Source organism: Eublepharis macularius, chromosome 3 (genome assembly GCF_028583425.1).
Source record: "Eublepharis macularius isolate TG4126 chromosome 3, MPM_Emac_v1.0, whole genome shotgun sequence".
Taxonomy (NCBI): Eukaryota; Metazoa; Chordata; class Lepidosauria; order Squamata; family Eublepharidae; genus Eublepharis; species Eublepharis macularius.
Window position 1 is genome coordinate 49,022,639 of NC_072792.1, and position 25,391 is coordinate 49,048,029.

The window sequence follows — 25,391 nt, forward strand, 5'->3', positions numbered from 1 at the left end:
AAAAACGCGGAAGATAGCGTCTTCTTGCAAGAGTTTTGCGCAACATCGTGCAAAACTCACAAGAAGACGCTATCTTCCGCGGGTTTTGTGCTACGTTTTGCGATGTTCCAGAAGCAAGTAAGTAGTGTGAAAACGGCCACAGTTGGGGGAAAAAATATGGATGACTCATCTAATTTGATTCTAGGTTTTGTTTCCAAAAATTTTCTCATCAGACTTTCCTCCTGTATTTTCCTTTCCTTGTTACGAAGCGGGAAGAATACATTAGGAACAGTCTGTTGTTCCATGTTTCATTTCCACAAGTTGTATATGTGGAACACTTTGCTCAAGCTTGCTTTTCCTTTAGCTCATTTGCGTCCTTTCTCTATCTATCTGCATGGGTACCACTTATAAAACATTTCAGAAAAGCAAACATGATATGAGTTTAGGTCTGGTGTTTTACTATTGCACTAGTGCTCAGTAGCCCACACCACAAAAAGAAACTCTATACAATAGTATGTACAATCACATCAAGATTGCTTTTCTGCAATTTTTCTTAATGCACATTATCAATTACCCAGGTTGAAAAAAGATGTAAACTGAAGGAGCTGAAAGCTAGGGCAAAACTGCATGCACACCAATTCTGGAATTCATTTTAGACTTTATGCTAGGTAAGCTTAGATTCCAGAGAAGTAGAATTTAAGTCAGAGTGAAATGACATAACAATCCTTTCACAATCCTTTTACTGCTGAAAATTAGGCAGTAAAATCTGCAAGACAACTGGAATCCTTCATACAAGTGAGCTTTCCTTTTTATATTTACTCTGAAATATTTTATATTTAATCTTAAGGAAGAACCACTTGTTCCATTTAGTGTACAACAGATGTGCATATTTTATGGTCAAGTGTTTATCACTCTTGGGACCAACATGAAGATCAAGGACTCTTTAGGATTCTCAGTTCCTCCCAAGGACATCTTAATGAAAGACATCTAATAAAGCAAACAACAACAAAAACACTGGAAGTTAAGCACTTCTAGGCATTTATTTCAAGGGGTAAGACTTAAAGATGCTGTCATTTGCTTTAATGCTGAGGAGGAAACAGGTGGTGGGAGTGGAGTCTAGAGACTATCAAAATGACTGTCGAGAGGCAAGCTGTCTTTCACTGATGCTCTCATCCCTATTTATTTATTTGTGTCATTTATAGTCCACCTTTCTCACTGAAACTCAAGGCGGATTACACAGAATGAGATTAGTACAATCAGTATCAAGTACATTTCAATACAGTATCAAGGACATTTCCATAAACAATGCCATAGGGTAAATAGATACAAGTTTAAAAGACATAGTATTAGCAAGAATCCAATGCAGAGTAGAAAAACTACTGAAACAGAACATAATCAGTTCTAAGACTAACATTAGACAACATGGAACACAGGTGGTACATAGGAGTACATATCTAAAGCAACAGGTAATATGTAAGGCAGTATAGTGATGAAGTCTATGGTCCCTAACTCATTAGCGAAGCATCTGAGACCTCATCCCTACAATACAGTCCTCCCATTTGAGTAAAAAGCCTTATGAGCTTGTGCCCCGTCTTCTTTCTTATCATATATAAACTTTGAGAGGTGATCCCAGTTCTGCACAACTCCTAGCAAAGTGTATAAATGGCAAAGAGTATAAATGGCAAAGTGAGTAGGAAGAGGGAAAGACAAGAGGTTTGGTATGGCTTCCCTTATATACTAGCTGGGAATATCCATGTAAAGTTGTTCTTTGTATTTGAGAAGCAGATAGAGAAATATGTTCTCTCACCATGACAAGAAATCCCTTTGCATAGTTATGTTAGCTTGTATCATCAAGATTCTGCATAGGTTACTTGGTTTCTTTTTTGTGGATGACACAGAATTGGGTGGAATGGGAAAATGCAAAAGAAAAAAAAAACTTTACCAGGCTAAATTGTGTGTGTTTGTGTGTGTGTGTCTTTGCTTGGTTTGTAACAAGCTTTTTTACTCTACTCACATAGGCTGAAACTTTAGTAGGTGACAGTAGTCCATCCAGAGTTGCAGGTAAAATGGGCAAACTGCTGGAATTCGGAATGATCAATGAAGAGAGCGCAGGTCTAGCCATTGTCCAGGACGGGAGAGATATGAAGTGGTGATGGTTCCTCGGAGGGGGAGTGTGACACGCTCCTGAAGAAGGTGGCACAAAATCTGTGTTCGTAGCCGGCCCCAGATTGAGCGTGGCGGTCCTTCTTTCCCCTTTACATTAAGAACGGTATCACCTACCTGGTAGAACCTGGGATTGAAATAACAGCATGAGAAGAATGAACAAACTAACTAAAGGAAGTATTTGAAGGACTAGAGCTGGACTGAGTTTCTACCAAACCTAAGTCCATTTGTATACTGCGCCGTCTTTGGATTATTGTATGTTTAGGAATTGTAGTTATGAATGGATTTGTAACACTGTTTGAAGAAGTAAGAGGCATGTGCACTTTGTAAATCAAATATTTATTATTATAAGAGAGATTTTGCACATTGAGTGTTGTTGCTTCCTGCAGGGAATTTTCCCTTCTTCTTTCCAACCATTTATATACAGTCAGCTGACACCTCAGTGGGCTGTAGTACTTGTGCACAAGGGACCCCCAACTCCGGATTGTGTAGATAGTACAGTACAGCGCAAGATGGAATAAAAAAGAAAATCATACGCAAGAGGCAGAAGGTCTTGAAACAACCCAACATGCATCATGGTTGTAGTACTACTGACATTGGAGAAAGGCTTGCAGGAATTTGGGCAATGGAAATAAATGAATCCTCTACAGCAGTTCCGGTAGCTTTCTGGATTACATCCTTCAGTTCCCCCTGACATCTTCACTGTGTTATGTCTGGCTCTTCTCAACTTGGCAACAGGAAAATCAGGCTCCAGTGCAGCTAAATGAAGTAAATTAGTGCTATTTTAGGTGTTTATCCTACAAGCCGTGTCCCCAGATGCCTCTTTCAAGGAAGAGCAGAGTGCTCACAGGTGGGTTACTTCAACCTCTGCTCATCAGCAAGTACCTAACATCTGCTATTTTTAAGCAAGCAAAGCCCATAAAATATGCAAAGCTGATTAAAATATATGAATGCTGCATTTTTTCAAAATACTGGCTCTTTTTCTCTTGCCATTAAGGCCAGCTTAACTGCACGGGGTTTTAAAAAGATGAATCAGAAGTTATCCTTATATAAATATACTGTAGTAAAAAAACATTAAATGGGAATGAATCAAAACTATGAACATTAAATATAAATATGCATAAAAACTCAATTTCTTTTTTTCATTTATCTGTTGTCAAAATTGTTCTGGGGCATAATGCAAAACAGTCCAACTGGGCTCAAAGATAATAATTGGCATGGTGATCATTATTTATTCATTTATTTGTAGTCTGCCTTTCTCACTTAGACTGAAGGTGGGTTATACAGTGTAAATCAATATGATCAGCAGCTGGGACATTCAATAAACAATACAATAGGTTATGGATTGCAGAAATTTGAAAACAAGCATATATCCATAAATCACTGCAGAAAAAAACATAAGTAATTTGACATGACATATTAAATGGTGCAGAAACTCCCAGTAGGAGCATATCTACACCAACAGACAGTACCCAGTAGTATAGTCTACAGTCTCTCTCACTTTACTAAGACAACTCTCCGAGCCATTGCTTAAAGCACAGACCTAGGCTATTACGCGAATAAAAAGCCCTCCTGAATAATTCATTTTCGTATATTTTGCAGAAATTTAAAGGCACCCCCCCACACACACACACACTGCTAATGTTTCTAATGAATGCAGGTTCTTTCATTTTAGAGGGCCAGAGCTGGGTCTCACTTCTGTAGTACAGGCATGTATGCCATCTAAACTCCAACTGCCATAGGTAAGACTATGCTCCCAAATGAGCCATCCTTGCTCTCAGGAAGGCGTGAGTTATTACTTAAGTTATCTTGTCATAAGTTACATTGCTCACAGGAGTAGACCCCTTGGGGGCATTGTTACATTTGTATATAAGCTGCTGAAGTTAATAAATTTATTGGCCCTGGCTGTTTCAAAGTAGCAGATCAATATTCATCGAGGAAACTGTGTTAAACAAAGCATTAAGCACAAGTATGGGAAAATCAATTAACTGAAAGATAAAATGTCTTTCTTGGTAATTATATACTGGGTGCATAACTAATGTGTATTTTATAATTCTTTTGCAAGCAGATGTGTGATTTGTAAATCTAAATTTGACCTAGTGATAATAGTATGCAAGTTCTTTGCAATGCTATATTTAGCAGAGAAATTGGTTAGTATATTTCATCAATGTTTTAAGCATCATGATGTTAAATAGGTTTATTTAGTAAGACCTACAGTGTAATCCTATGGAAGGTTACTCCAGACTAAGTCTATTGACTTCAATGAGCTTAGACTGGAGTAACTCACTATAGGATTGCGCTGTTAGTAGCCTGCCACCACAGAGGTACCACTAGGAAGCTCAAAGGGCAGAAGAACACCTGAAATTTCACTTGGAAGAAAGACTCCCAAATGTGTCTTTCCTCAGAATCCTACAGGAAGGGAGAACACACAGTAATGCTTAGATCCCTTCCCACACACCTATTTGCAAAGTTACAGAAGAGGAGCGAGAAACAAAAGTTAAGCTGTTGTAATGAGTTCTGGATGGGCCGACCTTTAAGACAGTTTGGAAATATAAATTGAGGGAAAATGCAGGAAGTTTTGTAATAGCTAGAGAAAGCCAACATTCATATTACACCTATTTTAAGAACATCGCAATGTGTGTTTCAGAGGTGAATTCAAGTGCTGGTTCCATCGAGTTGTTGATTTGGGATACATCTCACCTCCAGGACAGCCTCTCCCAGCCTGTAGTCTTGCCGCAACTATGTTCTGCTGATAAAGGGTTACTCAGCATTTCCTCCAACAGCTGCTGCCTGCTTGTGGGCATTTTACATAGTTGTAGAACAGCACTTTTGAGCCCTTAGAAGACATCTGCATTGCTTACATTTCACAAAGGTTGCAGTTGTTGAGGAGGGTTTCTTCTAGTTAATGAGGGAATGCCTTGTTTCGGTGCATTCTATATATAGATCTCCCTAAATGCCTTTCTGCTTTACTCTGCTGTCAGGCCTAAAGGAATTCTGAATGAAGAAAGGGTTTTTTTGAAATGCTCTTTTTTAAAAAGCAGAAATCAATCCAGGCTCGCCTGCAGGTACCTCCTGCTTTTCCACTACAGGAAAGGCAATGGATGAACAAGACCTTGGACCAAGATTTGGGAGCAGAACATGACCAACATTGGAAACTGGATACAGTCGTGCTAATTAGCAGAGAGTGACTGACATCTATCAAACCTGCACGTTAATAAAATAAGTACAAGCGTGTCTTTCTAGAGATGTGTGGATGCTTTGTGAAGGGCACTGGCATGTAGTACTGGGGAACCATTAGTCCAATGAAGCCTGCTGAAATATTATTCTCAGTACAACCATTTATTTATTTAGAACATTTCCATGCCACCTCTTCAGAGTCCTGCTCGAGATGGCTTACCGTTTAAAAACACAGTATTAAAAAAACATTAAAATCCATTGAGAAACAAGCCTTTAAACATAAATATAAAAACTATCCATAAAACAGAAGCATTAAACATGAAACACTGACAAGACAAAGCCCCTAATTAAAACTGAACTAGGTTTATTGTCACAGTACAAGTGTCCTTAAGACATGGTCATAGTCATCTGTCCTTATTCTTCTGCAGCCGTATTTACAGGGCAGAGCTGTTTCTCCCGCTACAGAAAGAGCCAGTGGCAGCCTTGCAACCAACTAGGGATACCATACCCCCAGTGGGGGTGGGGGATCCCCCGCCCCAACCCCTAACACCCCGCCCCCACTTACCTGGCTGGTGGGGGGGGTGCGCACCTTCTGTGTGTGCTCCTGTGCGCAGCAGCTGCCTGGATCAGCCCAGTTTGCCTTGGATCAGGGCTGCTGCGGAGCACGGGAGCGCTCCTGCACTCCACAGCAGCTCAAAAAGGGCCCAATCCGCGCCTAAATGGGGCCGTTTTCAGCACTGCGGAGGGCAGGAGCCTGCCTTCCACAGTGACCCAAAATGGACCCGATCCACACCAAAACAGGCCTGAAATGAGCCCATTTTGCTGTGGATTGGGCCCGTTTGGGGCCATTGCGGCGGGCAGGAGCACTCATGCCCTCTACAGTGGCCCTGATCGAAGCCCCTGCGGAGCGTCGGCATGCTCGGGGGGGGGGCGCACCACATGATGATGTCACTTCCTGGAAGTGCTGTCATCACGCTTGCGGGAGCGCGCACCCCCCCTGAAAAGGTGACTGCCAGGCACCCCCCCCCCCAGGAGGTTGAAGGGGCCTGGCAGCCCTACAACCTACACCCAGCAGCCTTGGCTTCTCAGCAGCACTTTGCTGCTGGCTTCCGTTCTCAGCCGCCTCCCTCCTCCCTCAGGCTGGCCTGCTACTCCTTGGCAGATGGCTGCCACCTGCCTTCCTCTGCTTGTGGTGGAGGCTTCTCTTGCTCCCAGTAGACCCCTCCAGCTCTCTCCCAGCCTCTTGTATAGTGAGAGCTTCACCCATTCTTCCCACTTCCCAACCTGCCTTCTCCTTCTCCATCACAAATTCTTCTCCACTTTTACCATGTCCCATACGAGCCTGTGCAGGGGTGATAAATCACTGTGCATAAATCCAGCCCCCCCCACACACACACACACCTGAGGCTCACAATGGAGTCAGCAGCTGAATCCCTGCTTGCAGTCGTAATGGGCTAAGCTGCACCTGCTCCTTGTCCTTCGGCTGCGATGGGCTCTTCCAGGGTGGAAAAATCCTACTGCAGAGCCTTCCTTGTTCTGGCTGAGCCACTTGGCTGTTTTGGCCTTCCCATGGCATTCGCTGTCACATGTTCTGTGGATAGTGATGGGGGGGATTGCTGGCCCACCACAGGATGCCAAATGCAAGCCACTGCCCATTCTGCAATCCTGTCTAACATTTCTTTCCCTCTATAATTGCAGTATTCTCCCTTGATGATGTACTGAGCCAGAGATAGCTAAATATTTTATCAACGGTAAGCCTTCTCAGAGGCACCTAAAGAGAGTCACACAGCCTCCCTTCCTGTGACTGTCAAAATGCAACCTTCTGTGCATGCTTTGCATGTTGCCATCCTTCCTTGGTGCTCTCTGTGCCCTTTGTAACTTTGTCTGCTTCTTCACTGAACCAAATGCCTCCCTTAGTTGTATAATTTGACTGCCTTCTTGAGGTGACAGATTTCTCTGACCTGTGAGAAATTAATTTTTTATAAAACGGTGGTGGTGGTGGTGGTGGTGGTGGTGGTGTCCTCCTGAACTTGAGCAGGGAGGATCTCTTAGGTGATGGATACAATTCTTGAACATTTCATCCTAATTAGATTGGGAGGGAGGAATGTTACATACAGAAACATGTTTTTCTCTGCATAGCCTATAAAACTGGAACTCTTTCTCCTATCTGCCCAAAATTTGTCAAAGACAATTTTTAGGAAAACCCTGAAAATTTCATTTCAGTTGGAGGTAAACAAAGAAATAACAGCCTATGTGTTTCCCACTGAAATGTGTCTCCAATGAAAACAATAGAAGACAAACAATGAAAATTAAATCAGTGGTCTCGATCCAGCAGGGAACTTCTACTAATGGAAGGGCGATATTTTTTGCTGACCCCCCTCCCACTGCATGCCTTCACCAATTTCTCTCTCACTGTTTTTGAGGGTCTCCCCAGGGTCAGCATTTTGGGGGGTGTTTGGGGCTGGAGCAAGGAGGTAAGGAAGCCCCACTCTTCTATCAAAAGTCCCTTTCATCAGTGGAGATTTTCCACAGGATCCAAGCCAATGCAAATAACAAATTAAATGAAAGTGAATAAAAAGTTTGACAACAGAAATTAAATGAAAATAGGGGAGAATTGCATATCCTTCAAGGACTCAACAAATATCTTGCCCTTTTTGTGTTTGGGTGTGAACAGGAAGGCAAAAGCAGGGGTAACGTCAAAGAACTGTTATGCCACTAAACATGGCTGCAGTCATCAGTGTCCGGGGTCTGAGCCCCAGCCCCCAGACTTGACAAGAGGGAACAGCAGGGGACAAAAGGGTGGCAGCAACCCCACCCCCCAAGCCGGCAACCAGGGCCAGAACCTACCTACTCCAGGGGGAAGGGGTAAAAGGCCAGAACCTCAGAGGGGTGGAGGGGGCAAGGAGAGACCAGCCAGTCCCACCTTCCAGGGGGAAGAAAGGGGGCTAAGCAGGGCAGAGTGAAAGGGCCACAGCAGGGGGAATGTGGGACCAGCAGCAGCAGCCCAAGCAGAGCCCTTACCTGGCAGGGAGAGGAAGCAGCCTCTACAGCCCAGAGCCACACCATGGCTAGAAGACAGCAGCCTGGCTCAGGAGTTGCTAGAAGCCAAGCCTCTCCAGGGGGGGCTGCCACAGGCATTCTGGGGGAGGAGATGGGTAGCCCCGCCCAGCATTGCTGAGCAGGGAGCGCAGAAGCTGGCTAAGGCAGCACCTCATGAGCAAGGCCAGGCAAGCCCAATAGCACAGAGGCTGGCTGGGGCAGCTCCTCGTGAGCAAGGCCAAGGAGCCCTCAGCTGGGGATGGCTCGCACTCAACCCCACCCTACCAGCAAGGCAAAGGAGCCCAGGAGGGATTAGTGGTTGGAGGGAAACACCTGGAGGAACGCACAGCTGGGCCCGGTCAGGAGAAGGAACAAGCCTGGAAGGAGGGCGGGGCGGAGAGAGGAAACCCTATAAAGGGTGGCTGGGAAGAGCTCGGGGGTGGTGGGTTTGAGTGGGAGTGATGGAGTGGAGCCAAGCCAAGCCAAGCCAAGCCAAGCCAAGCCAAGCCAAGCCAAGCCAAGCCAAGCCAAGCCAAGCCAAGCCAAGCCAAGCCAAGCCAAGCCAAGCCAAGCCAAGCCAAGCCAAGCCAAGCCAAGCCAAGCCAAGCCAAGCAAAAGGCAAGAAAGAGAGTGGAGGCTTGAAGGAGAGGCCTGGGAGGAAGAGATGGTGGAAGATGTAGGGGGTAAGCAGGCCAGGTTGAGCAGGCCAGCGAGTGGATTGAGTCATGGTGAGGTATACCACCCCTCCTTCCACAGAGCAGGGTCCTGCAGAATCCTTGGCCCCCCTGTGATGTCAGGAGCTGACCACCCAGTGCCACGCCCAGCGGCAGCCGCGGCAAGCCCTGACAATCAGTTGGTGCAAATCTGCTACTAAGTATGACGTAGCACATCGGGAAGCTGCTATGCACAATGGTTTTCTAATAAGGTAAAGAAGGCCCTTTATTCTCCTTCCATATTACAGGCGGCTTGCATTTTTCCATCTAGGAGATTCACTTGCTTTTAGGAAGAAGAAAATTAGAACCAGTCTTTAAATCCTAAAGGTTTTTTTAGTTCCAAGTCTTAATGGAATTTTTAGCCAAACATAATTGGATCCAACAAAACTAGATGATAACCCCCTTTTCTTGTGGCATGAAAGGCTTTGAAGTTTTGAAGCCATTTGAGTGAAAGGGAAAGTATCGTTCGAAACAACAGGTAGCTGGACCTCAGAGCTCTGACAGACATGTTCTCTGGAGAGAAAAAAGCAATTCAAACCTGTCTCTTCTTGAGATTTATAAATTGCATCCTTTCAACTAGGGGTGTGCAAGGAAAAAACTTTCGGCTTTCTTGTTTCGGGATTACCCGAAACAAGATTCTCTACCGTCATTAGCCGAAAGCCGAAACAAGAATCTCTTTCGGGATTCGGGATTCGGCATTATTTCGGCATTCTTTCGGGATTCTTTCGGGTTTTTTTGCTGGGAAAATGCCTCCGTCTTTCAGGACGCCTGGAGGAGGCATTTTCCCACCAAATAAGCCCAAAATTGGTGGGGACCTTCCTCTAACCCTTCTCTAACAACTACCCAAGTTTCAGACAGATTGGACTTTGGGGGGCCATGTTATGGCCCCCCAAAGCAGGTCCCCCCATCCTCCCCATAAGAAAGCAAAGGAGCAGCATATTGTTAGCATGCTGCTGCTGATCTCTCTTCATTATTTCCTATGGGGAAAAAATGAAGAGGCAGGCTTCCTTTGCCAGGGGTGGCATTTTGCATGCAAAATGCCCCCCAGCCCTCAGGGGCCCTTCTACCACCCCTCCTCCCACCCCCCACCAAGGCTCAGCCTGCTCCCACTTGGGGGGGGCCATTTCATGGCCTCCCCAAGTAGGTGCTCTAATCTCTACCACTGACAGCTGGGGGAGGCTTGTGTTGCCAGGGGTGGCATTTTGCATGCAAAATGCCCCCCAACCCTCTGGGGCCCTTCTCCCACCCCTCCTCCCACCCCCCACCAAGGCTCAGCCTGCTCCCACTTAGGGGGGCCATTTCATGGCCTCCCCAAGTAGGTGCTCTCAGCCCCTAAAGTCCACCCCTCACAGCCCCACACAAACCCAGTTCCCCCACCCCAGCTGCCACACACAGACCCAAATCCCCCCAGTAGCCCCTCACAGACCCAAATCCACCCCCACCTGCCCCACACCCACCATAACCCCAGGAACAGGCTGGCCTGCCCTCCCCTTTTGGGAACCCCTAAACTCTCTTTCCCAGGGCAGTTCTGCACAGACAAGGGGTGCCACAATGGTGGCAGTGCCAAATCGTCCCTGGGAAAGAGCACCTGCCCTGGCACACAGACAACCACCCCCCTGACCCCCCCACCACCCGCAGAGAAGGCTGGCCAGCCTGCCCCATTGTTCCCTATGCTGGGAACCAACCTCCCATCAAAGAAGGGAACACAGACACACAATCATTAAGTTTAAAAAACCTTTATTTTCTCATTTTCAAATTACAAGTGGTCAACAAATCACAACATATTACACTTATTGTCCCTCATAGCACAACACAACACAATTAACTACACATCAGAGAATCTTAAACACAATTTTTTTTTTGAAATGGACAAACAGTAAAGTTTTGAACATTACAACAGGTCACATAGTGAGCGGGCACAACAGGGCATGGAAACAGAAGATGATCATAATAACTACCAGCCTAATACAACTCTCCCTCCATAACATGACTTAATGGGGGGGAACCACAGCAACAAAATCCCCCCCCCAACCCTCTGGGGCCCTTCTCCCACCCTTCCTCCCATCCCCCCACCAAGGCTCAGCCTGCTCCCACTTGGGGGGGCCATTTCATGGCCTCCCCAAGTGGGTGCTCTGCTCTCATCTCTACCACCGACAGCTGGGAGAGGCTTGTCTTGCCAGGGGTGGCATTTTGCATGCCAAATGCCACCCTCACCCTCAGGTGCCCTTCTCCCACCCTTCCCCCCTACCCCCCACCACATGCATTCCTTGACAATCAAGAAATCTGGAGTTAAATATAATGTGCATGTAAGTCCCTCAAAGACAGAAGCAATATGGAGGTAATGACCCATTTGATTTCCACAACCTCAGACACAATTAGGGATCCGTTTCCCCTTGGTGGGGGATCCCCCACTCTCACCTATCACCCCGAAGGGGGAAAGTCAGTGAATGAGCCTTCAAGGTACGCTCCAGGGGCTGCTGCCGTGATGTCACTGATGTCATCTGGCTGCCCTGAGAGTATGCCTGTGCTTTGCAGTGGGCTGATTTGGGCCCTACAGGCCAAAGCAGGATCCCTTGTGGCCCAAATCTGCCTGCTGTGAATTGTGCGTGCTCCCCAGCCTTGTGTGATGATCACATCACCTCCTAGAACAAACATCATCATGCCAGAGCATTGCCATTAAATGATCATGCGTGTGTGAACAGACCCTAAGTATCCTGTAGGCTTCAGTGATGGTATAGTAATGTTTTCACTCACATTATAGAGAGAGAGAGAGACAGAGAAGGGGGGGAGGCACTGAAGCTAGATTATTTCTTCTATTTTACTGTCCCCTTCCAAAGCCAGGGTGGCATTGGCACAATGCCCCCCTCCCCCCGGCCAGAGCCTTAGTACCAGTATGCATTGACAGGCCCATGCATCATAGTCCTTTTTGAGACCCAGCCAAGTTGTGCCTTTTGGAGAAAAATGTTCAAGTTGCTGGTGGGGGTATGAACAGTTTTTAGATATCCACTGTAGTGCAATGGCTAGAGAGTTGGTCTAGAATCTGGCAGACTCTGATTCTGTGCCTTGTAGGCTTGATGGATGTTCTTGGCTCAGCCTAAGTAAACAATTGTGTTGTGTTTTCCAGAGGCAGTCTACGTGATTTTGGGGCCCTGGACAAATGTTCTGGACGGGGCCCCAGAACCAGTGCCGCCCCACCACTGGCTCCTTGCCAAGGCCAAGCAATTTGGTCACCTAGGCCCCAGATAGAGTGGGCAGGAGTGCGTTGTTTCCTTCCTCCCCCCCCTCCCCCCCCTCCAACAACTAAGAAGGCCATCGGTGGAGTCACTCCAATGTGAGGCATGGAGCAGCTGTCTATTGTTAGCCTGGTTGTGATGAGGGTGAAACAAATCAAGGGAGAACAGCAATGTGTAAACCACTCTAGGTTCCCATGGGGGAGAAAACCGGGGCATAAGATAAACCTTTAATTTGGTGGGGAGGGGGTATATACATTTTATGTGTATGTGTCTGTATGTTTTATGCATTCAAATCACTTGTGGTGTACTTTAGAATTATATTGAGCTCCACAGTATCCCAAAAACCTTGTCCATGTATTGCAAACCGAAGTCAATCTACCACATCTAGGGTATTCTTCTTTTCCCTACTGCCTTCAATTTTTCTTAGCATTATTGTCTTTTCTAGTGAACCTTGTCTTCTCATGATGTGACATAAGCACTATCATCAATTGATATCTTCAAGGGAGAAAGCAGGCCTGATTTGGTCTGGATCCCACTTACATGTCTTTTTCGGAGTCCATGGTACATGTAAATTGAAACTTTCTTCCCACTTCACAGTGTGAATGCTTTTTCCTCCTATGAGCTTAGTCTAAATTTTACTGTACTGATACTGCTCATTTGGCCAAAAGGCCTGCCCTTGATCAATGCCACATTAAATACTTCATAATAAAAAAATGTTTTTAGAACCATTTAAAAGTGTCCTTAAGTGCCATACGCTGATTTAAAAAAACATAAGCTAAATGTTTGGGAACACAACCAGATATGTGAATGACTGAAATGCAGCCCAATCCCACTGCTACTTAAAATCCATTTTTGATGGAGGTCTGGATTGTCTTACATTGGTGTCATTGGGCTTGGAATCAGGAACCTGGAAGCGTTCCATGGGGGCTACAACTTTCATGCCAAGGCTAAGAGGGTGGGAACGGGATCTCTCTGGGGTGGCAAACTCTGGCCTTGGAAGTTACTGGCAATTTGGGGGTGGGACTTGTGGAAAGGAAAATCTGAGTAGGGATCTCCCCCAGAATCCATGGTCCGCATTTGCCCTCTAAAGAGATTGCCCTTGGAAGCAGCCAGTTTCTCTGTAGGGAACTACTCTCTCTAACCTGAACTCAAGCCCAACCAGGAGTTTGGCAGCCCTAGGAAAATTTCAGAAAAAGATGGCAAAGGAGGGCCAGCAACTGATGGAGGCATGGAAGCCCACACCAGGACAGTAGCAGGGGCCTACTTGGGCACAAGGGACAACCAGTGCTCTCATCCCCCATAGTCCACTCCTTACAGCCCCACACAAACCCAGTTCCCCCACCCCAGCTGCCACACACAGACCCAAATCCTCCACTCAGCCCGTCTCAGAACCAAAACCACCCTCAGCTGCCCCACACCCAGTACCCCAGGAACAGGCTGGCCAGCCTGCCCCATTGTTCCCTATGCTGGGAACCAACCTCCCATCAAAGAAGGGAACACAGACACACAATCATTAAGTTTAAAAAACCTTTATTTTCTCATTTTCAAATTACAAGTGGTCAACAAATCACAACATATTACACTTATTGTCCCTCATAGCACAACACAACACAATTAACTACACATCAGAGAATCTTAAACACAATTTTTCTTTTGAAATGGACAAACAGTAAAGTTTTGAACATTACAGCAGGTTACATAGTGAGCGGGCACAACAGGGCATGGAAACAGAAGATGATCATAACTACCAGCCTAATACAACTCTCCCTCCATAACATGACTAAATGGGGGGGGAACCACTGCAACAGGGTCCAGCAGAACCTATGTCATTTCCTGTGGCTGTGCTTTCAGTTCAGACACACAAAGCTGAACTGGGCACTTCCAAGGCACTGGACAATGGTATTTCTGGAGCGGTTCTGCAGAGGTCTCCCCCCACCCCCACACCAGCCTCAGAATTTACCTGGGAACATCTGTGAGAGATCATCATTGGCCGGTGCCCATCCACCACTCTACCCGCATCCCCCAACCATGCAAATTCAACATTAACATCAAATTTTTTTTTTTTAAACATGAACATTCAATCAACTTTTAAAAAACATAATCACAACATTTTTTTTTGGTTTTTTTTCCTTTTTTTTACATGAACGGAACATCAACTTTTAAAAAACATAATCACAACATTTTTTTGGGTTTTTTTTTTTTATGAACATTCAATCAACTTTTAAAAAACATAATCACAACATTTTTTTTTGGTTTTTTTTCCTTTTTTTTACATGAACGGAACATCAACTTGCAAAAAACAGTACAACAATTCTTCTACAATTTTTTTTTACAAGGAGTTCATCTGATAAAAACACCTAAGCAATCCCTATCTAACCTGTTTCTCCCTCCAGTAGCAATGTGAACCCGGACTCGCTCACAGTAACACCAGTCCTGCAGTCCAGCGATGTTCAGGCGGTCTTGCAGCTGGTCCTCCTCTCCTCCACGATGCTGTCAAGAAAATTGGAAATGTTAGCAGAGTCAACACCACACGCCGCACACGCAACCCCAAAATTCAAGGCCCCGTTGCACAAGCCAAGTCAGCCCCCCCCCCCTTAAAGGCTAGGGCCAACCAGCAGCAAAACAAAACACATCCACCCAGCAGAGCTTCTGGCCTGTGCAGGCCAGAAGCTGGCACACTCATTTTTTAGTCCTGTGAAACAGCAGTTCATGCCCACCCCACACTCAAACTTGAAAAATGAAACATGAAAGAAAGCAGGCACTGCGATCAATGCTGGCCCCCCTAACCCCCAAACAATATCCTCTTGCCCAACCAGAAAATGCCCCCCCCCCCGGCCCAAGCCATAAAGACAGAGCCAAAGCATATGCTCGCAGGTAGGCACAGCAGCAGACATAAGCTCAAAAACCAAATTTAACAACAACCCTACCAGTCCACCAGTGCAGATGTCCAGCAATGTTGATCCTCCACGCAGAGATCTGCAGGCCGATGTCAACCAAGTGCAGTCCAGTCCAGAAGAGGTCCACCAACGATAAACAACCTGAATGTGAAGCAAAACAGTGAGTGCCAGGCCAGCAAACGGGAAGGGTTACCAAAGCCGGAGCAGCAGGCCTGTGTGTGGGCCGAAGGCTGGCACAGTTGATCAGGACGGAGCCTGTTGGGAATCCTTGCAAGCAGGGGACCAGACACAGAAACGCAAGCCACACCATTCCAGATTGTGGAGCACAACTGTGAGTGCCAGGCCAGCAACCAAAAAGGGTTACCTTGGCCAAAGCAGCATACCTGTGTGTGGCCCACAGGCTGGCACAGTTGATCAGGACGGAGCCTGTTGGGAATCCTTGCTAGCAGGGGACCAGACACAGAAAAGCAAGCCACACCATTCCAGATTGTGAAGCACAACTGTGAGAGCCAGCCAGAAGAAAGGCTTCTGGCCTGTGTAGGCCCGAAGCTGGCACACTCTGGTTTTAATCTTAAAACAGTGGATCAAGCTTAAAGAAGGCAAGCACAACAACCAATGCTGAAACCCCCCCCCCCCCACCATCAAACATTGTCTGCCCAACCTGTCCCCCAGGCCATACCTGTGTGTGGCCCACAGGCTGGCACAGTTGATCAGGACGGAGCCTGTTGGGAATCCTTGCAAGCAGGGGACCAGACACAGAAACGCAAGCCACACCATTCCAGATTGTGGAGCACAACTGTGAGTGCCAGGCCAGCAACCAAAAAGGGTTACCTTGGCCAAAGCAGCATACCTGTGTGTGGCCCACAGGCTGGCACAGTTGATCAGGACGGAGCCTGTTGGGAATCCTTGCTAGCAGGGGACCAGACACAGAAAAGCAAGCCACACCATTCCAGATTGTGAAGCACAACTGTGAGAGCCAGCCAGAAGAAAGGCTTCTGGCCTGTGTAGGCCCGAAGCTGGCACACTCTGGTTTTAATCTTAAAACAGTGGATCAAGCTTAAAGAAGGCAAGCACAACAACCAATGCTGAAAACCCCCCCCACCATCAAACATTGTCTGCCCAACCTGTCCCCCAGGCCATACCTGTGTGTGGCCCACAGGCTGGCACAGTTGATCAGGACGGAGCCTGTTGGGAATCCTTGCAAGCAGGGGACCAGACACAGAAACGCAAGCCACACCATTCCAGATTGTGGAGCACAACTGTGAGTGCCAGGCCAGCAACCAAAAAGGGTTACCTTGGCCAAAGCAGCATACCTGTGTGTGGCCCACAGGCTGGCACAGTTGATCAGGACGGAGCCTGTTGGGAATCCTTGCAAGCAGGGGACCAGACACAGAAACGCAAGCCACACCATTCCAGATTGTGGAGCACAACTGTGAGTGCCAGGCCAGCAACCAAAAAGGGTTACCTTGGCCAAAGCAGCATACCTGTGTGTGGCCCACAGGCTGGCACAGTTGATCAGGACGGAGCCTGTTGGGAATCCTTGCTAGCAGGGGACCAGACACAGAAAAGCAAGCCACACCATTCCAGATTGTGAAGCACAACTGTGAGAGCCAGCCAGAAGAAAGGCTTCTGGCCTGTGTAGGCCCGAAGCTGGCACACTCTGGTTTTAATCTTAAAACAGTGGATCAAGCTTAAAGAAGGCAAGCACAACAACCAATGCTGAACCCCCCCCCCACCATCAAAGATTGTCTGCCCAACCTGTCCCCCAGGCCATACCTGTGTGTGGCCCACAGGCTTGCACAGTTGATCAGGACGGAGCCTGTTGGGAATCCTTGCAAGCAGGGGACCAGACACAGAAAAGCAAGCCACACCATTCCAGATTGTGAAGCACAACTGTGAGAGCCAGCCAGAAGAAAGGCTTCTGGCCTGTGTAGGCCCGAAGCTGGCACACTCTGGTTTTAATCTTAAAACAGTGGATCAAGCTTAAAGAAGGCAAGCACAACAACCAATGCTGAACCCCCCCCCCCCACCATCAAAGATTGTCTGCCCAACCTGTCCCCCAGGCCATACCTGTGTGTGGCCCACAGGCTTGCACAGTTGATCAGGACGGAGCCTGTTGGGAATCCTTGCAAGCAGGGGACCAGACACAGAAAAGCAAGCCACACCATTCCAGATTGTGAAGCACAACTGTGAGAGCCAGCCAGAAGAAAGGCTTCTGGCCTGTGTAGGCCCGAAGCTGGCACACTCTGGTTTTAATCTTAAAACAGTGGATCAAGCTTAAAGAAGGCAAGCACAACAACCAATGCTGAACCCCCCCCCCCACCATCAAACATTGTCTGCCCAACCTGTCCCCCAGGCCATACCTGTGTGTGGCCCACAGGCTGGCACAGTTGATCAGGACGGAGCCTGTTGGGAATCCTTGCAAGCAGGGGACCAGACACAGAAAAGCAAGCCACACCATTCCAGATTGTGAAGCACAACTGTGAGAGCCAGCCAGAAGAAAGGCTTCTGGCCTGTGTAGGCCCGAAGCTGGCACACTCTTGTTTTAATCTTAAAACAGTGGATCAAGCTTAAAGAAGGCAAGCACAACAACCAATGCTGAACCCCCCCCCCCCCCACCATCAAACATTGTCTGCCCAACCTGTCCCCCAGGCCATACCTGTGTGTGGCCCACAGGCTGGCACAGTTGATCAGGACGGAGCCTGTTGGGAATCCTTGCAAGCAGGGGACCAGACACAGAAAAGCAAGCCACACCATTCCAGATTGTGAAGCACAACTGTGAGAGCCAGCCAGAAGAAAGGCTTCTGGCCTGTGTAGGCCCGAAGCTGGCACACTCTTGTTTTAATCTTAAAACAGTGGATCAAGCTTAAAGAAGGCAAGCACAACAACCAATGCTGAAACCCCCCCCCCCACCATCAAACATTGTCTGCCCAACCTGTCCCCCAGGCCATACCTGTGTGTGGCCCACAGGCTGGCACAGTTGATCAGGACGGAGCCTGTTGGGAATCCTTGCAAGCAGGGGACCAGACACAGAAAGGCAAGCCACACCATTCCAGATTGTGAAGCACAACTGTGAGAGCCAGCCAGAAGAAAGGCTTCTGGCCTGTGTAGGCCCAAAGCTGGCACACTCTTGTTTTAATCTTAAAACAGTGGATCAAGCTTAAAGAAGGCAAGCACAACAACCAATGCTGAACCCCCCCCCCACCATCAAACATTGTCTGCCCAACCTGTCCCCCAGGCCATACCTGTGTGTGGCCCACAGGCTGGCACAGTTGATCAGGACGGAGCCTGTTGGGAATCCTTGCAAGCAGGGGACCAGACACAGAAAAGCAAGCCACACCATTCCAGATTGTGGAGCACAACTGTGAGAGCCAGCCAGAAGAAAGGCTTCTGGCCTGTGTAGGCCCAAAGCTGGCACACTCTTGTTTTAATCTTAAAACAGTGGATCAAGCTTTAAGAAGGCAAGCACAACAACCAATGCTGAAACCCCCACCCCACCATCAAACATTGTCTGCCCAACCTGTCCCCCAGGCCATGCCAAGAATAAACTGCAACACCTTTTTGCAGAGGCAGGCCACAGCAGCACATTGCCCAGCATCAAAAAAATTTACAAAAATTTTAAAAAGGCCTACCAGGTGTCCTCTCAGGATGTCCAGCACAGTTGATCCTCCAGGCAGATGTCCTCCAGGCTCCAGGTGCAGTCTCTCTTCTTCTCCTCTCTCGGTCACAGCTCAGCAGCAGCAGCAACAGAAGTGTTCCAGACAGTCTTGCTCCAAATTTAAATCCCCTGCTGCAGCCTCAGCCAAAGATTTAAATCTATTGGCTGGCATGAGAATGCAGCAGTGGGATTGGTGACTCCTAAAGTCCCCAGTCCCCTGCCTTTCCCCACCCACACTCCAAGAGCCACCCTCCTCCTGCTCCCCCTCCCCTACCTGTTAGTTTTGGCGGGAATCTCTGCTGCTTTGCAAATGCAAAGTGCAATGCAATGCTTGCACCTTGCATTTGCAAGGCAAAGCAGGATTCCCTATCCTCCTTTGCAAGAGGGGTGGGGGGTGACAGAAGGAGTGAGTGATTCACTCCTTCTCCCCCCCCTCCCCTCTTCTAAGAGCCTGCAGGAAGCCTTTGCTTCCAGCAGGATTTTGCTAGCCGCTTGCTAAGGCAAACGGCTAGCAAAATCAAAATGGCGATTCTCGAATGCCGAAAGAATGCCGAAAGAATCCCGAAACGTTTCGGGTTTTTCTTTCGGCAATCCCGAAACGTTTCGGCATTCCCCGAAACGTTTCGGGATTCTTGAAGAATGCCGAAACACTTTTGTTTCGGCATTCTTTCGGCATTCTGAATGCCGAAACGCACATCCCTACTTTCAACCAAGGATTGTTGTTGTAGGGTTTGTGAGGTACATTTGTCACTGCTGAGTGAAGCTAGAGGATCATTACTTACTTTATGGGAGCCAGGCAGCTTCACATATTAGTGATTGCACCAGTTTGCAGGATGCTAAAAAGATCTCCATAGTTCCACTATACTGATATAGACAGCAACAGAGGCAGATGACTCTCAGATTTTAGGTCAGTGCAGAGTATTCTCCTGTTTTGATTTTTGAGTTGAACATAACAATTTTAGAGGATGGGTGTTATTTTCAAAAGAAGTTTGGATCATGAGAATCTTTGTCTTTTTCAGAGCCATGCTGCAAGTGACGCCTGACACAGGTTGGACACTTGTCAGCTTCTCTCAAGTTTTGATGGGAAATGTAGGCATCCTGGTTTTACAGCTTGGCTCTCCATTACAGCTGCAAGACCAGGATGCCTACATTTCCCTTCAAAACTTGAGGGAAGCTGACAAGTGTCCAACCTGTGTCAGGCGTCACTTGTAGCTTGGCTCTGACTCTCATTCAGGGTCATTGTATTCCCTGTCTGCTGTTCAGGGGTTACTACCAGATGGGAAATCCCAGCTAATCAGGAATCATGCACTGACTGAGGGGATGTTGTTACAGATGCAGCCAATCAAAGTCAGCTGAAAACAAAGGGGGAAAAGAATGCACAAGTATATATGTGCATATATTTGTAGGAATTGATAAAAAAATTGAAAAAAGACCATTTCTACATTGGTTGTTGTGGGTTTTCCGGGCTGTATTGCCGTGGTCTTGGCATTGTAGTTCCTGACGTTTCGCCAGCAGCTGTGGCTGGCATCTTCAGAGGTGTAGCACCAAAAGATAGAGATCTCTCAGTGTCACAGTGTGGAAAAGATGTGGCAGGTCATTTATATCTACTCAGGAGGGGTGGGACTGAGCTGAGTCATCCTGTAAGAGTTTCCCAGGGTGTGGAATGCTAATGGCGGGAGGCTTCACTGTATCCTGAGGAGGTTCTTTTGCATATGGATTGGTGCTTGATGTGCTAATCTTCTCTGCAGGGCTATTGTCGGGTGTGGAGTGTTTTGTTAGCCTGGTGTTTTTCAGAACTGGAAACCATCCTCTGTTCATTCTTAAGGTTTCTTCTTTCCTGTTGAAGTTTTCCTTATGCTTGTGAATTTCAATGGCTTCCCTGTGCAGTCTGACAAAGTAGTTGGAAGTGTTGTCCAGTATTTTGGTGTCCTGGAATAAGATACTGTGCCCTGTTTGAGTTAGGCTATGTTCAGCCACTGCTGATTTTTCCGGTTGTCCAAGTCTGCAGTGTCTTTCATGTTCTTTTATTCTTGTCTGGATGCTACGCTTTGTGGTCCCGATTTCTACATTGCTCAAAATGTTTCCAAAACTGAATAACATTGCCTCAGTTTGATTGTTTTCAGCATTTGAGTAGTCTTGGCACAAATGAAATGCATGGGCCTAGGAAAAGTAAATTTTAGATATGTCCATTAGAGATTTAATAATTAAAATCAGACCTGAACAATCTCACTCATAAACCTTTGTATATATCATGCATCTATACAGAACTATCTCCAATATCCGGGAGCAGTAAAAAAACACCCTTATTTATTTAGAAAATGTAAACGTTGCTTCTTCAGAGACTTGCTAGAGGTAGCGTACAACTAAAATAAAACCATCAAAACAAAGCCATTAAAACAAACCACTAAAAATAAGCCAAAGCCATTACAAGAAGACAGGAAATAAAAACTGCATAAAACACACACTGAGCTGCCTAAACAGTTGTAGATAAAACTATTCTCAGGCCAGAAGCAGACAATAAAGCAACTGAAAGAGATCAAATTAAAGCTTGGGTAAAATGGCATCTAATGGCAAGTTAGATGATACTGATGATTTTCATTCATAGTCTGCCTCTCAAGGCAGTTTATGAGGGTGATTAAAAAAAACCTTTTCAGTCAATTGCTAAGCAGATTATGAGGTCTGATATATCTAGTCTATATCAATATATCTATAGCTCAACATGGCCCCATCTGTAGGTACTTAAATCCAGAGACTGTAGCCACAGACAGACAAGACAGCTCTTTGTACAAATCTAAGCAATACTCACTGGGTGACTTTGGTCCAGTCAAAGACTCTCAGCCTAACCCTCCTCACAAAATTGTTGTGGAGACAGAATAGAAGAGGATTCGGTTTCGTTTTCTCAGCCATGCCGGACGCTCCTCTTGGTTGGTCCGGGAGGAAACGACCGGGCACCCTGACCGGGCGGCTGATCCGCAAGGATTAGCCCCCAGGACTCCCAGGGAGGGAGCCAGGGTCCGGGACGCGGCGGGAAGAACTCCCCGAAATCAATGCGGGGGGGAATTGCCCGTTTGTCCCTATGGAGGCCGGCAGATGTGCGCGGCGCCTCGAGTGCCGCCGGGCAATGAGAAACGGCAAGTAAAAGAAACAGGCGGAAGCCTGTAAACAAGCGAATCCCTTCTGTTCTACAAGCGTTTGTGAAGGAGAGGTTGATCTGAAGAAGATTCGCTCTTCCCCTTCGTTGAGTTCCAGAATTTTGTTGGCGCCCCCCCCCCCCCCAAATGGCAGCAAAGAAGCAAAGTCCCGCTCTCGGTAAGTCAATCTCGGCTACCTTGCAGAAGGGGGAGTCGCTCGAAGAGTTGGTGCGCAGGGCGGTGGTGGAAGCCATAAAACCCTTTGTTGACAAGCTGAACGAAACTGATCAAAGGGTGGGCTTAATTGAAAGCGAGGTGAAAACCATTAAGGCAGCAGCGGGCGGGGGGCAGAAAAGTCTGCTCTGGAAAGTGCGTCACTTGTGAAGGCTACAAAAAAGGAGCTGAAGTTGGTGGAGAACCAGCTGATCGGGCTACAGGTGGAACGAACGCAGACAATTTTGCGTCTCCAAAACGTGAAAGAGGAGGAAAATGAGGATCTGTGGGATTTGGTCTCGGAACTACTGGCGACACCCGCGAGGACGACTAAAGAAGAGGTTAAAAGCGCCATTTTGGAGGTCCGTCGGGCTTCTTCAAAATATGCAACAAAGCGACAGTTGCCTCGTGAGATCATTATTGACTTTTCATCTAAAAAGATTCGGGACACCATCCTATATAACTCATACAATGCGGATTTGGACTTTATGGGTTTGAAAGTCAAGATTTTGAAGGACGTTACATTTCTAGTCCGGAAACGGCGTTTTAAATATAAAAAGTCGCAGCTCTTCTGAGGGACCATGGAATAAAGTACAAATGGTTATTCCCGGAAGGAATATGGTTCAGATATAAAGATCAGGCCTATAAGATATTATCAGAAGATCAACTAAAGGATTTTGAGAATAAAAACCCAGAACTCTGCTGCACCAAGAACGAAGAAAAGGAGGAGCCGGAGGGGGGGGGAGGAGGAGGAGAGCATCGCAACAGCAGTTGCACAGAGAGAACTGCGTCCGGGACCTAGAAGGGGGAGGAAAGTTTAATCAGAATTTGAAATGTTTATTCTCTGTATGATTAACCACTCCATCATTATTCTATGGAGCTATTTTTGTATTATGACAGTATGAAGGGAAACATTGAAGTGTAGTGTTTAGTGTTTGTAGTTCATTCCCCCCCCTTTTCTTTTTCCACCCCCCTTTGTCCCTTCCCTCTCCCCTTTCCTTGTGATAGTCTGGTGTAGTGTTTTGTAGTTATGAAAAAAAAAAAAAAGAGACAGAATAGAAGAGAGCAGAATAACGTAAAGTGCTTTGTGTCTCATTGTGGACAAAACTGGGGTATAAATGAAGAACATAAATAATAAATATAGCTGAAGAAGAGGGCAGATAAAAAATAGTTTGGCTGGGGGGTAGAAAGGAGAGACGGAAGCAGGAAAAGCAGAGAGGCTATAGGGACCTTCAGGAAAGGGAATGAGGAAATAGTGGGGGAGATGCTCCCTGCAAATCCTTGGAGGTCTCCACTGGTTTGAATCTAAAAGCAAATATTCCTACTAAAACAAAACAATGCAGACGGGCTGTGATCGTAGAACAGGGCAAAAACAAGACCAATGCAATCAAACCAATGTGTTTGGGGCAACTAGACAATTGGTGAAGGAAAAACTTTATCCCTAATAAAAGTCATCCTCTGAGCTGATTTGTTACACTGCAGCTTGTTCTTGTTACAAGAAAGCCCTACTATATAATTACATTTTGCATATTTTGCAAAATTAGAGAAACATGGGGTGGGGGCATGGTGCCAGGCTAGTTTCACAGGTAGGGTATTCCAAAGATGAGACACTACCTCTGGAAAGCCCTGTCTCGGGTCACTATCACCCCTGCATGAGGTGGTTCACAAAACAGGGCTTCAGAAGAAGGTCTTAATTGGCAGGCTGGGCAATATGGGTTGATGCAGTGCTTCAAGTACCCTGGCCACAAGCCATTTAGGGTCTTAAAACTTCCGAACCAACCATGAGTCTGATATGTCATTGTCTAGTTTCATCTTCCTGCTAAACAGGAGGCAGCAGAGCAACTTCCTTTCAGGCTCATATGTCCAGAGTCACTCTGTCCCTTTCTGTCCCTCCAGATGAGAAAGTATCAGATCATCTATCTGCGCAAGAGAGAACTGCTTATTCAGATCTGAGATCTCTCAGTCTTCTTTATACTGCTATCAGATTGCATTCATAATATGACTGGTTTTGAGGCCAATATTAAAGTATCAAACTCAAGCTTCTGAATGACAAATGCCCAAATCCAATATACATTCTTGCATGCTGCTACAAAATTTAATTTTCAGCTTGTACAAGCTGTTTGTCAGTGATAGCTATAAAACTTACAAAACAAGAATAAGTTATTTGTTTACCATTAACAGTAATACCAAACCCTATCAGCCTGTACAAGTAAAAATAGCACTTCAGCATAAGATCATATGCTAAAGCCAATTATCTATTAAGAAGGAGCATCGATTTAATTTTTCTTCTTTTTTGCAGCTTGACACCTGAAATGATGGTTTCAGTTTTCTTCGTATTAATTGTATACATGCGCTGGGAGCTGATAGTATAAGATTGATTGTAATTGAGCCATAAATTTAGTACAGAGAAACACCATCTATTTTGACTGGACAGCTTGGTGATGAAATACATTTCCTAAGCATGAATAGCAGGCAGAGTGTCTAAGATACCATATGATAAATGCCTTATACCTATAGCTACAGTGAAGCAATCGTCAATAAAAAACCAGCAAGCACCATGCGAGCTACCATAAGTTATTTCTTAGAGATTGAGCATCACAGCAAATTTGTAAAGTTAAAATGCTATTTATTGGCCAGGTGTTTTTAGCTGATGAAAGCAGCAAGCTTAAAGATATTCATGCTTCTGAAATTCAAAACCCTTCTGTCTGTGCAATCCTGAACAGAATTATACCCTTCTAACCTCATTGACTACAATGGATTTAGAAAGCTGTAACTCGGCTTAAGATTGCACTGTAAATCTACCATTTGAGTATTTCACTGCCCTAAATGAAACAATCTAAGGATAAATCAGGTTGTTTGCATTTAAATAAATGCCCCAAGATATATAGCTGATGAAGCCAAGTCAGACAACAATTCATCAAAATAATTCAGAGAACTTCACCCCATTATTTGCATCATTTATGATTCATACACTTATGAAACTTTTCTTCCCTTTTTCTAAGGAAAAGGAAAGGTAAATTTCACAGCAAACGGTCGTTATTTTACACCCAGAAAATCCACATTGGTCTCAGGGCATTTCCTCTGCAAACAAGTGACATTTTAATTATCGTTCACACCATAAACTCTCTCTTCAGGTTATCTGCTTGGCTTGTTGACAAAGTAAAATAGTTCAACAGAAAACATTATGC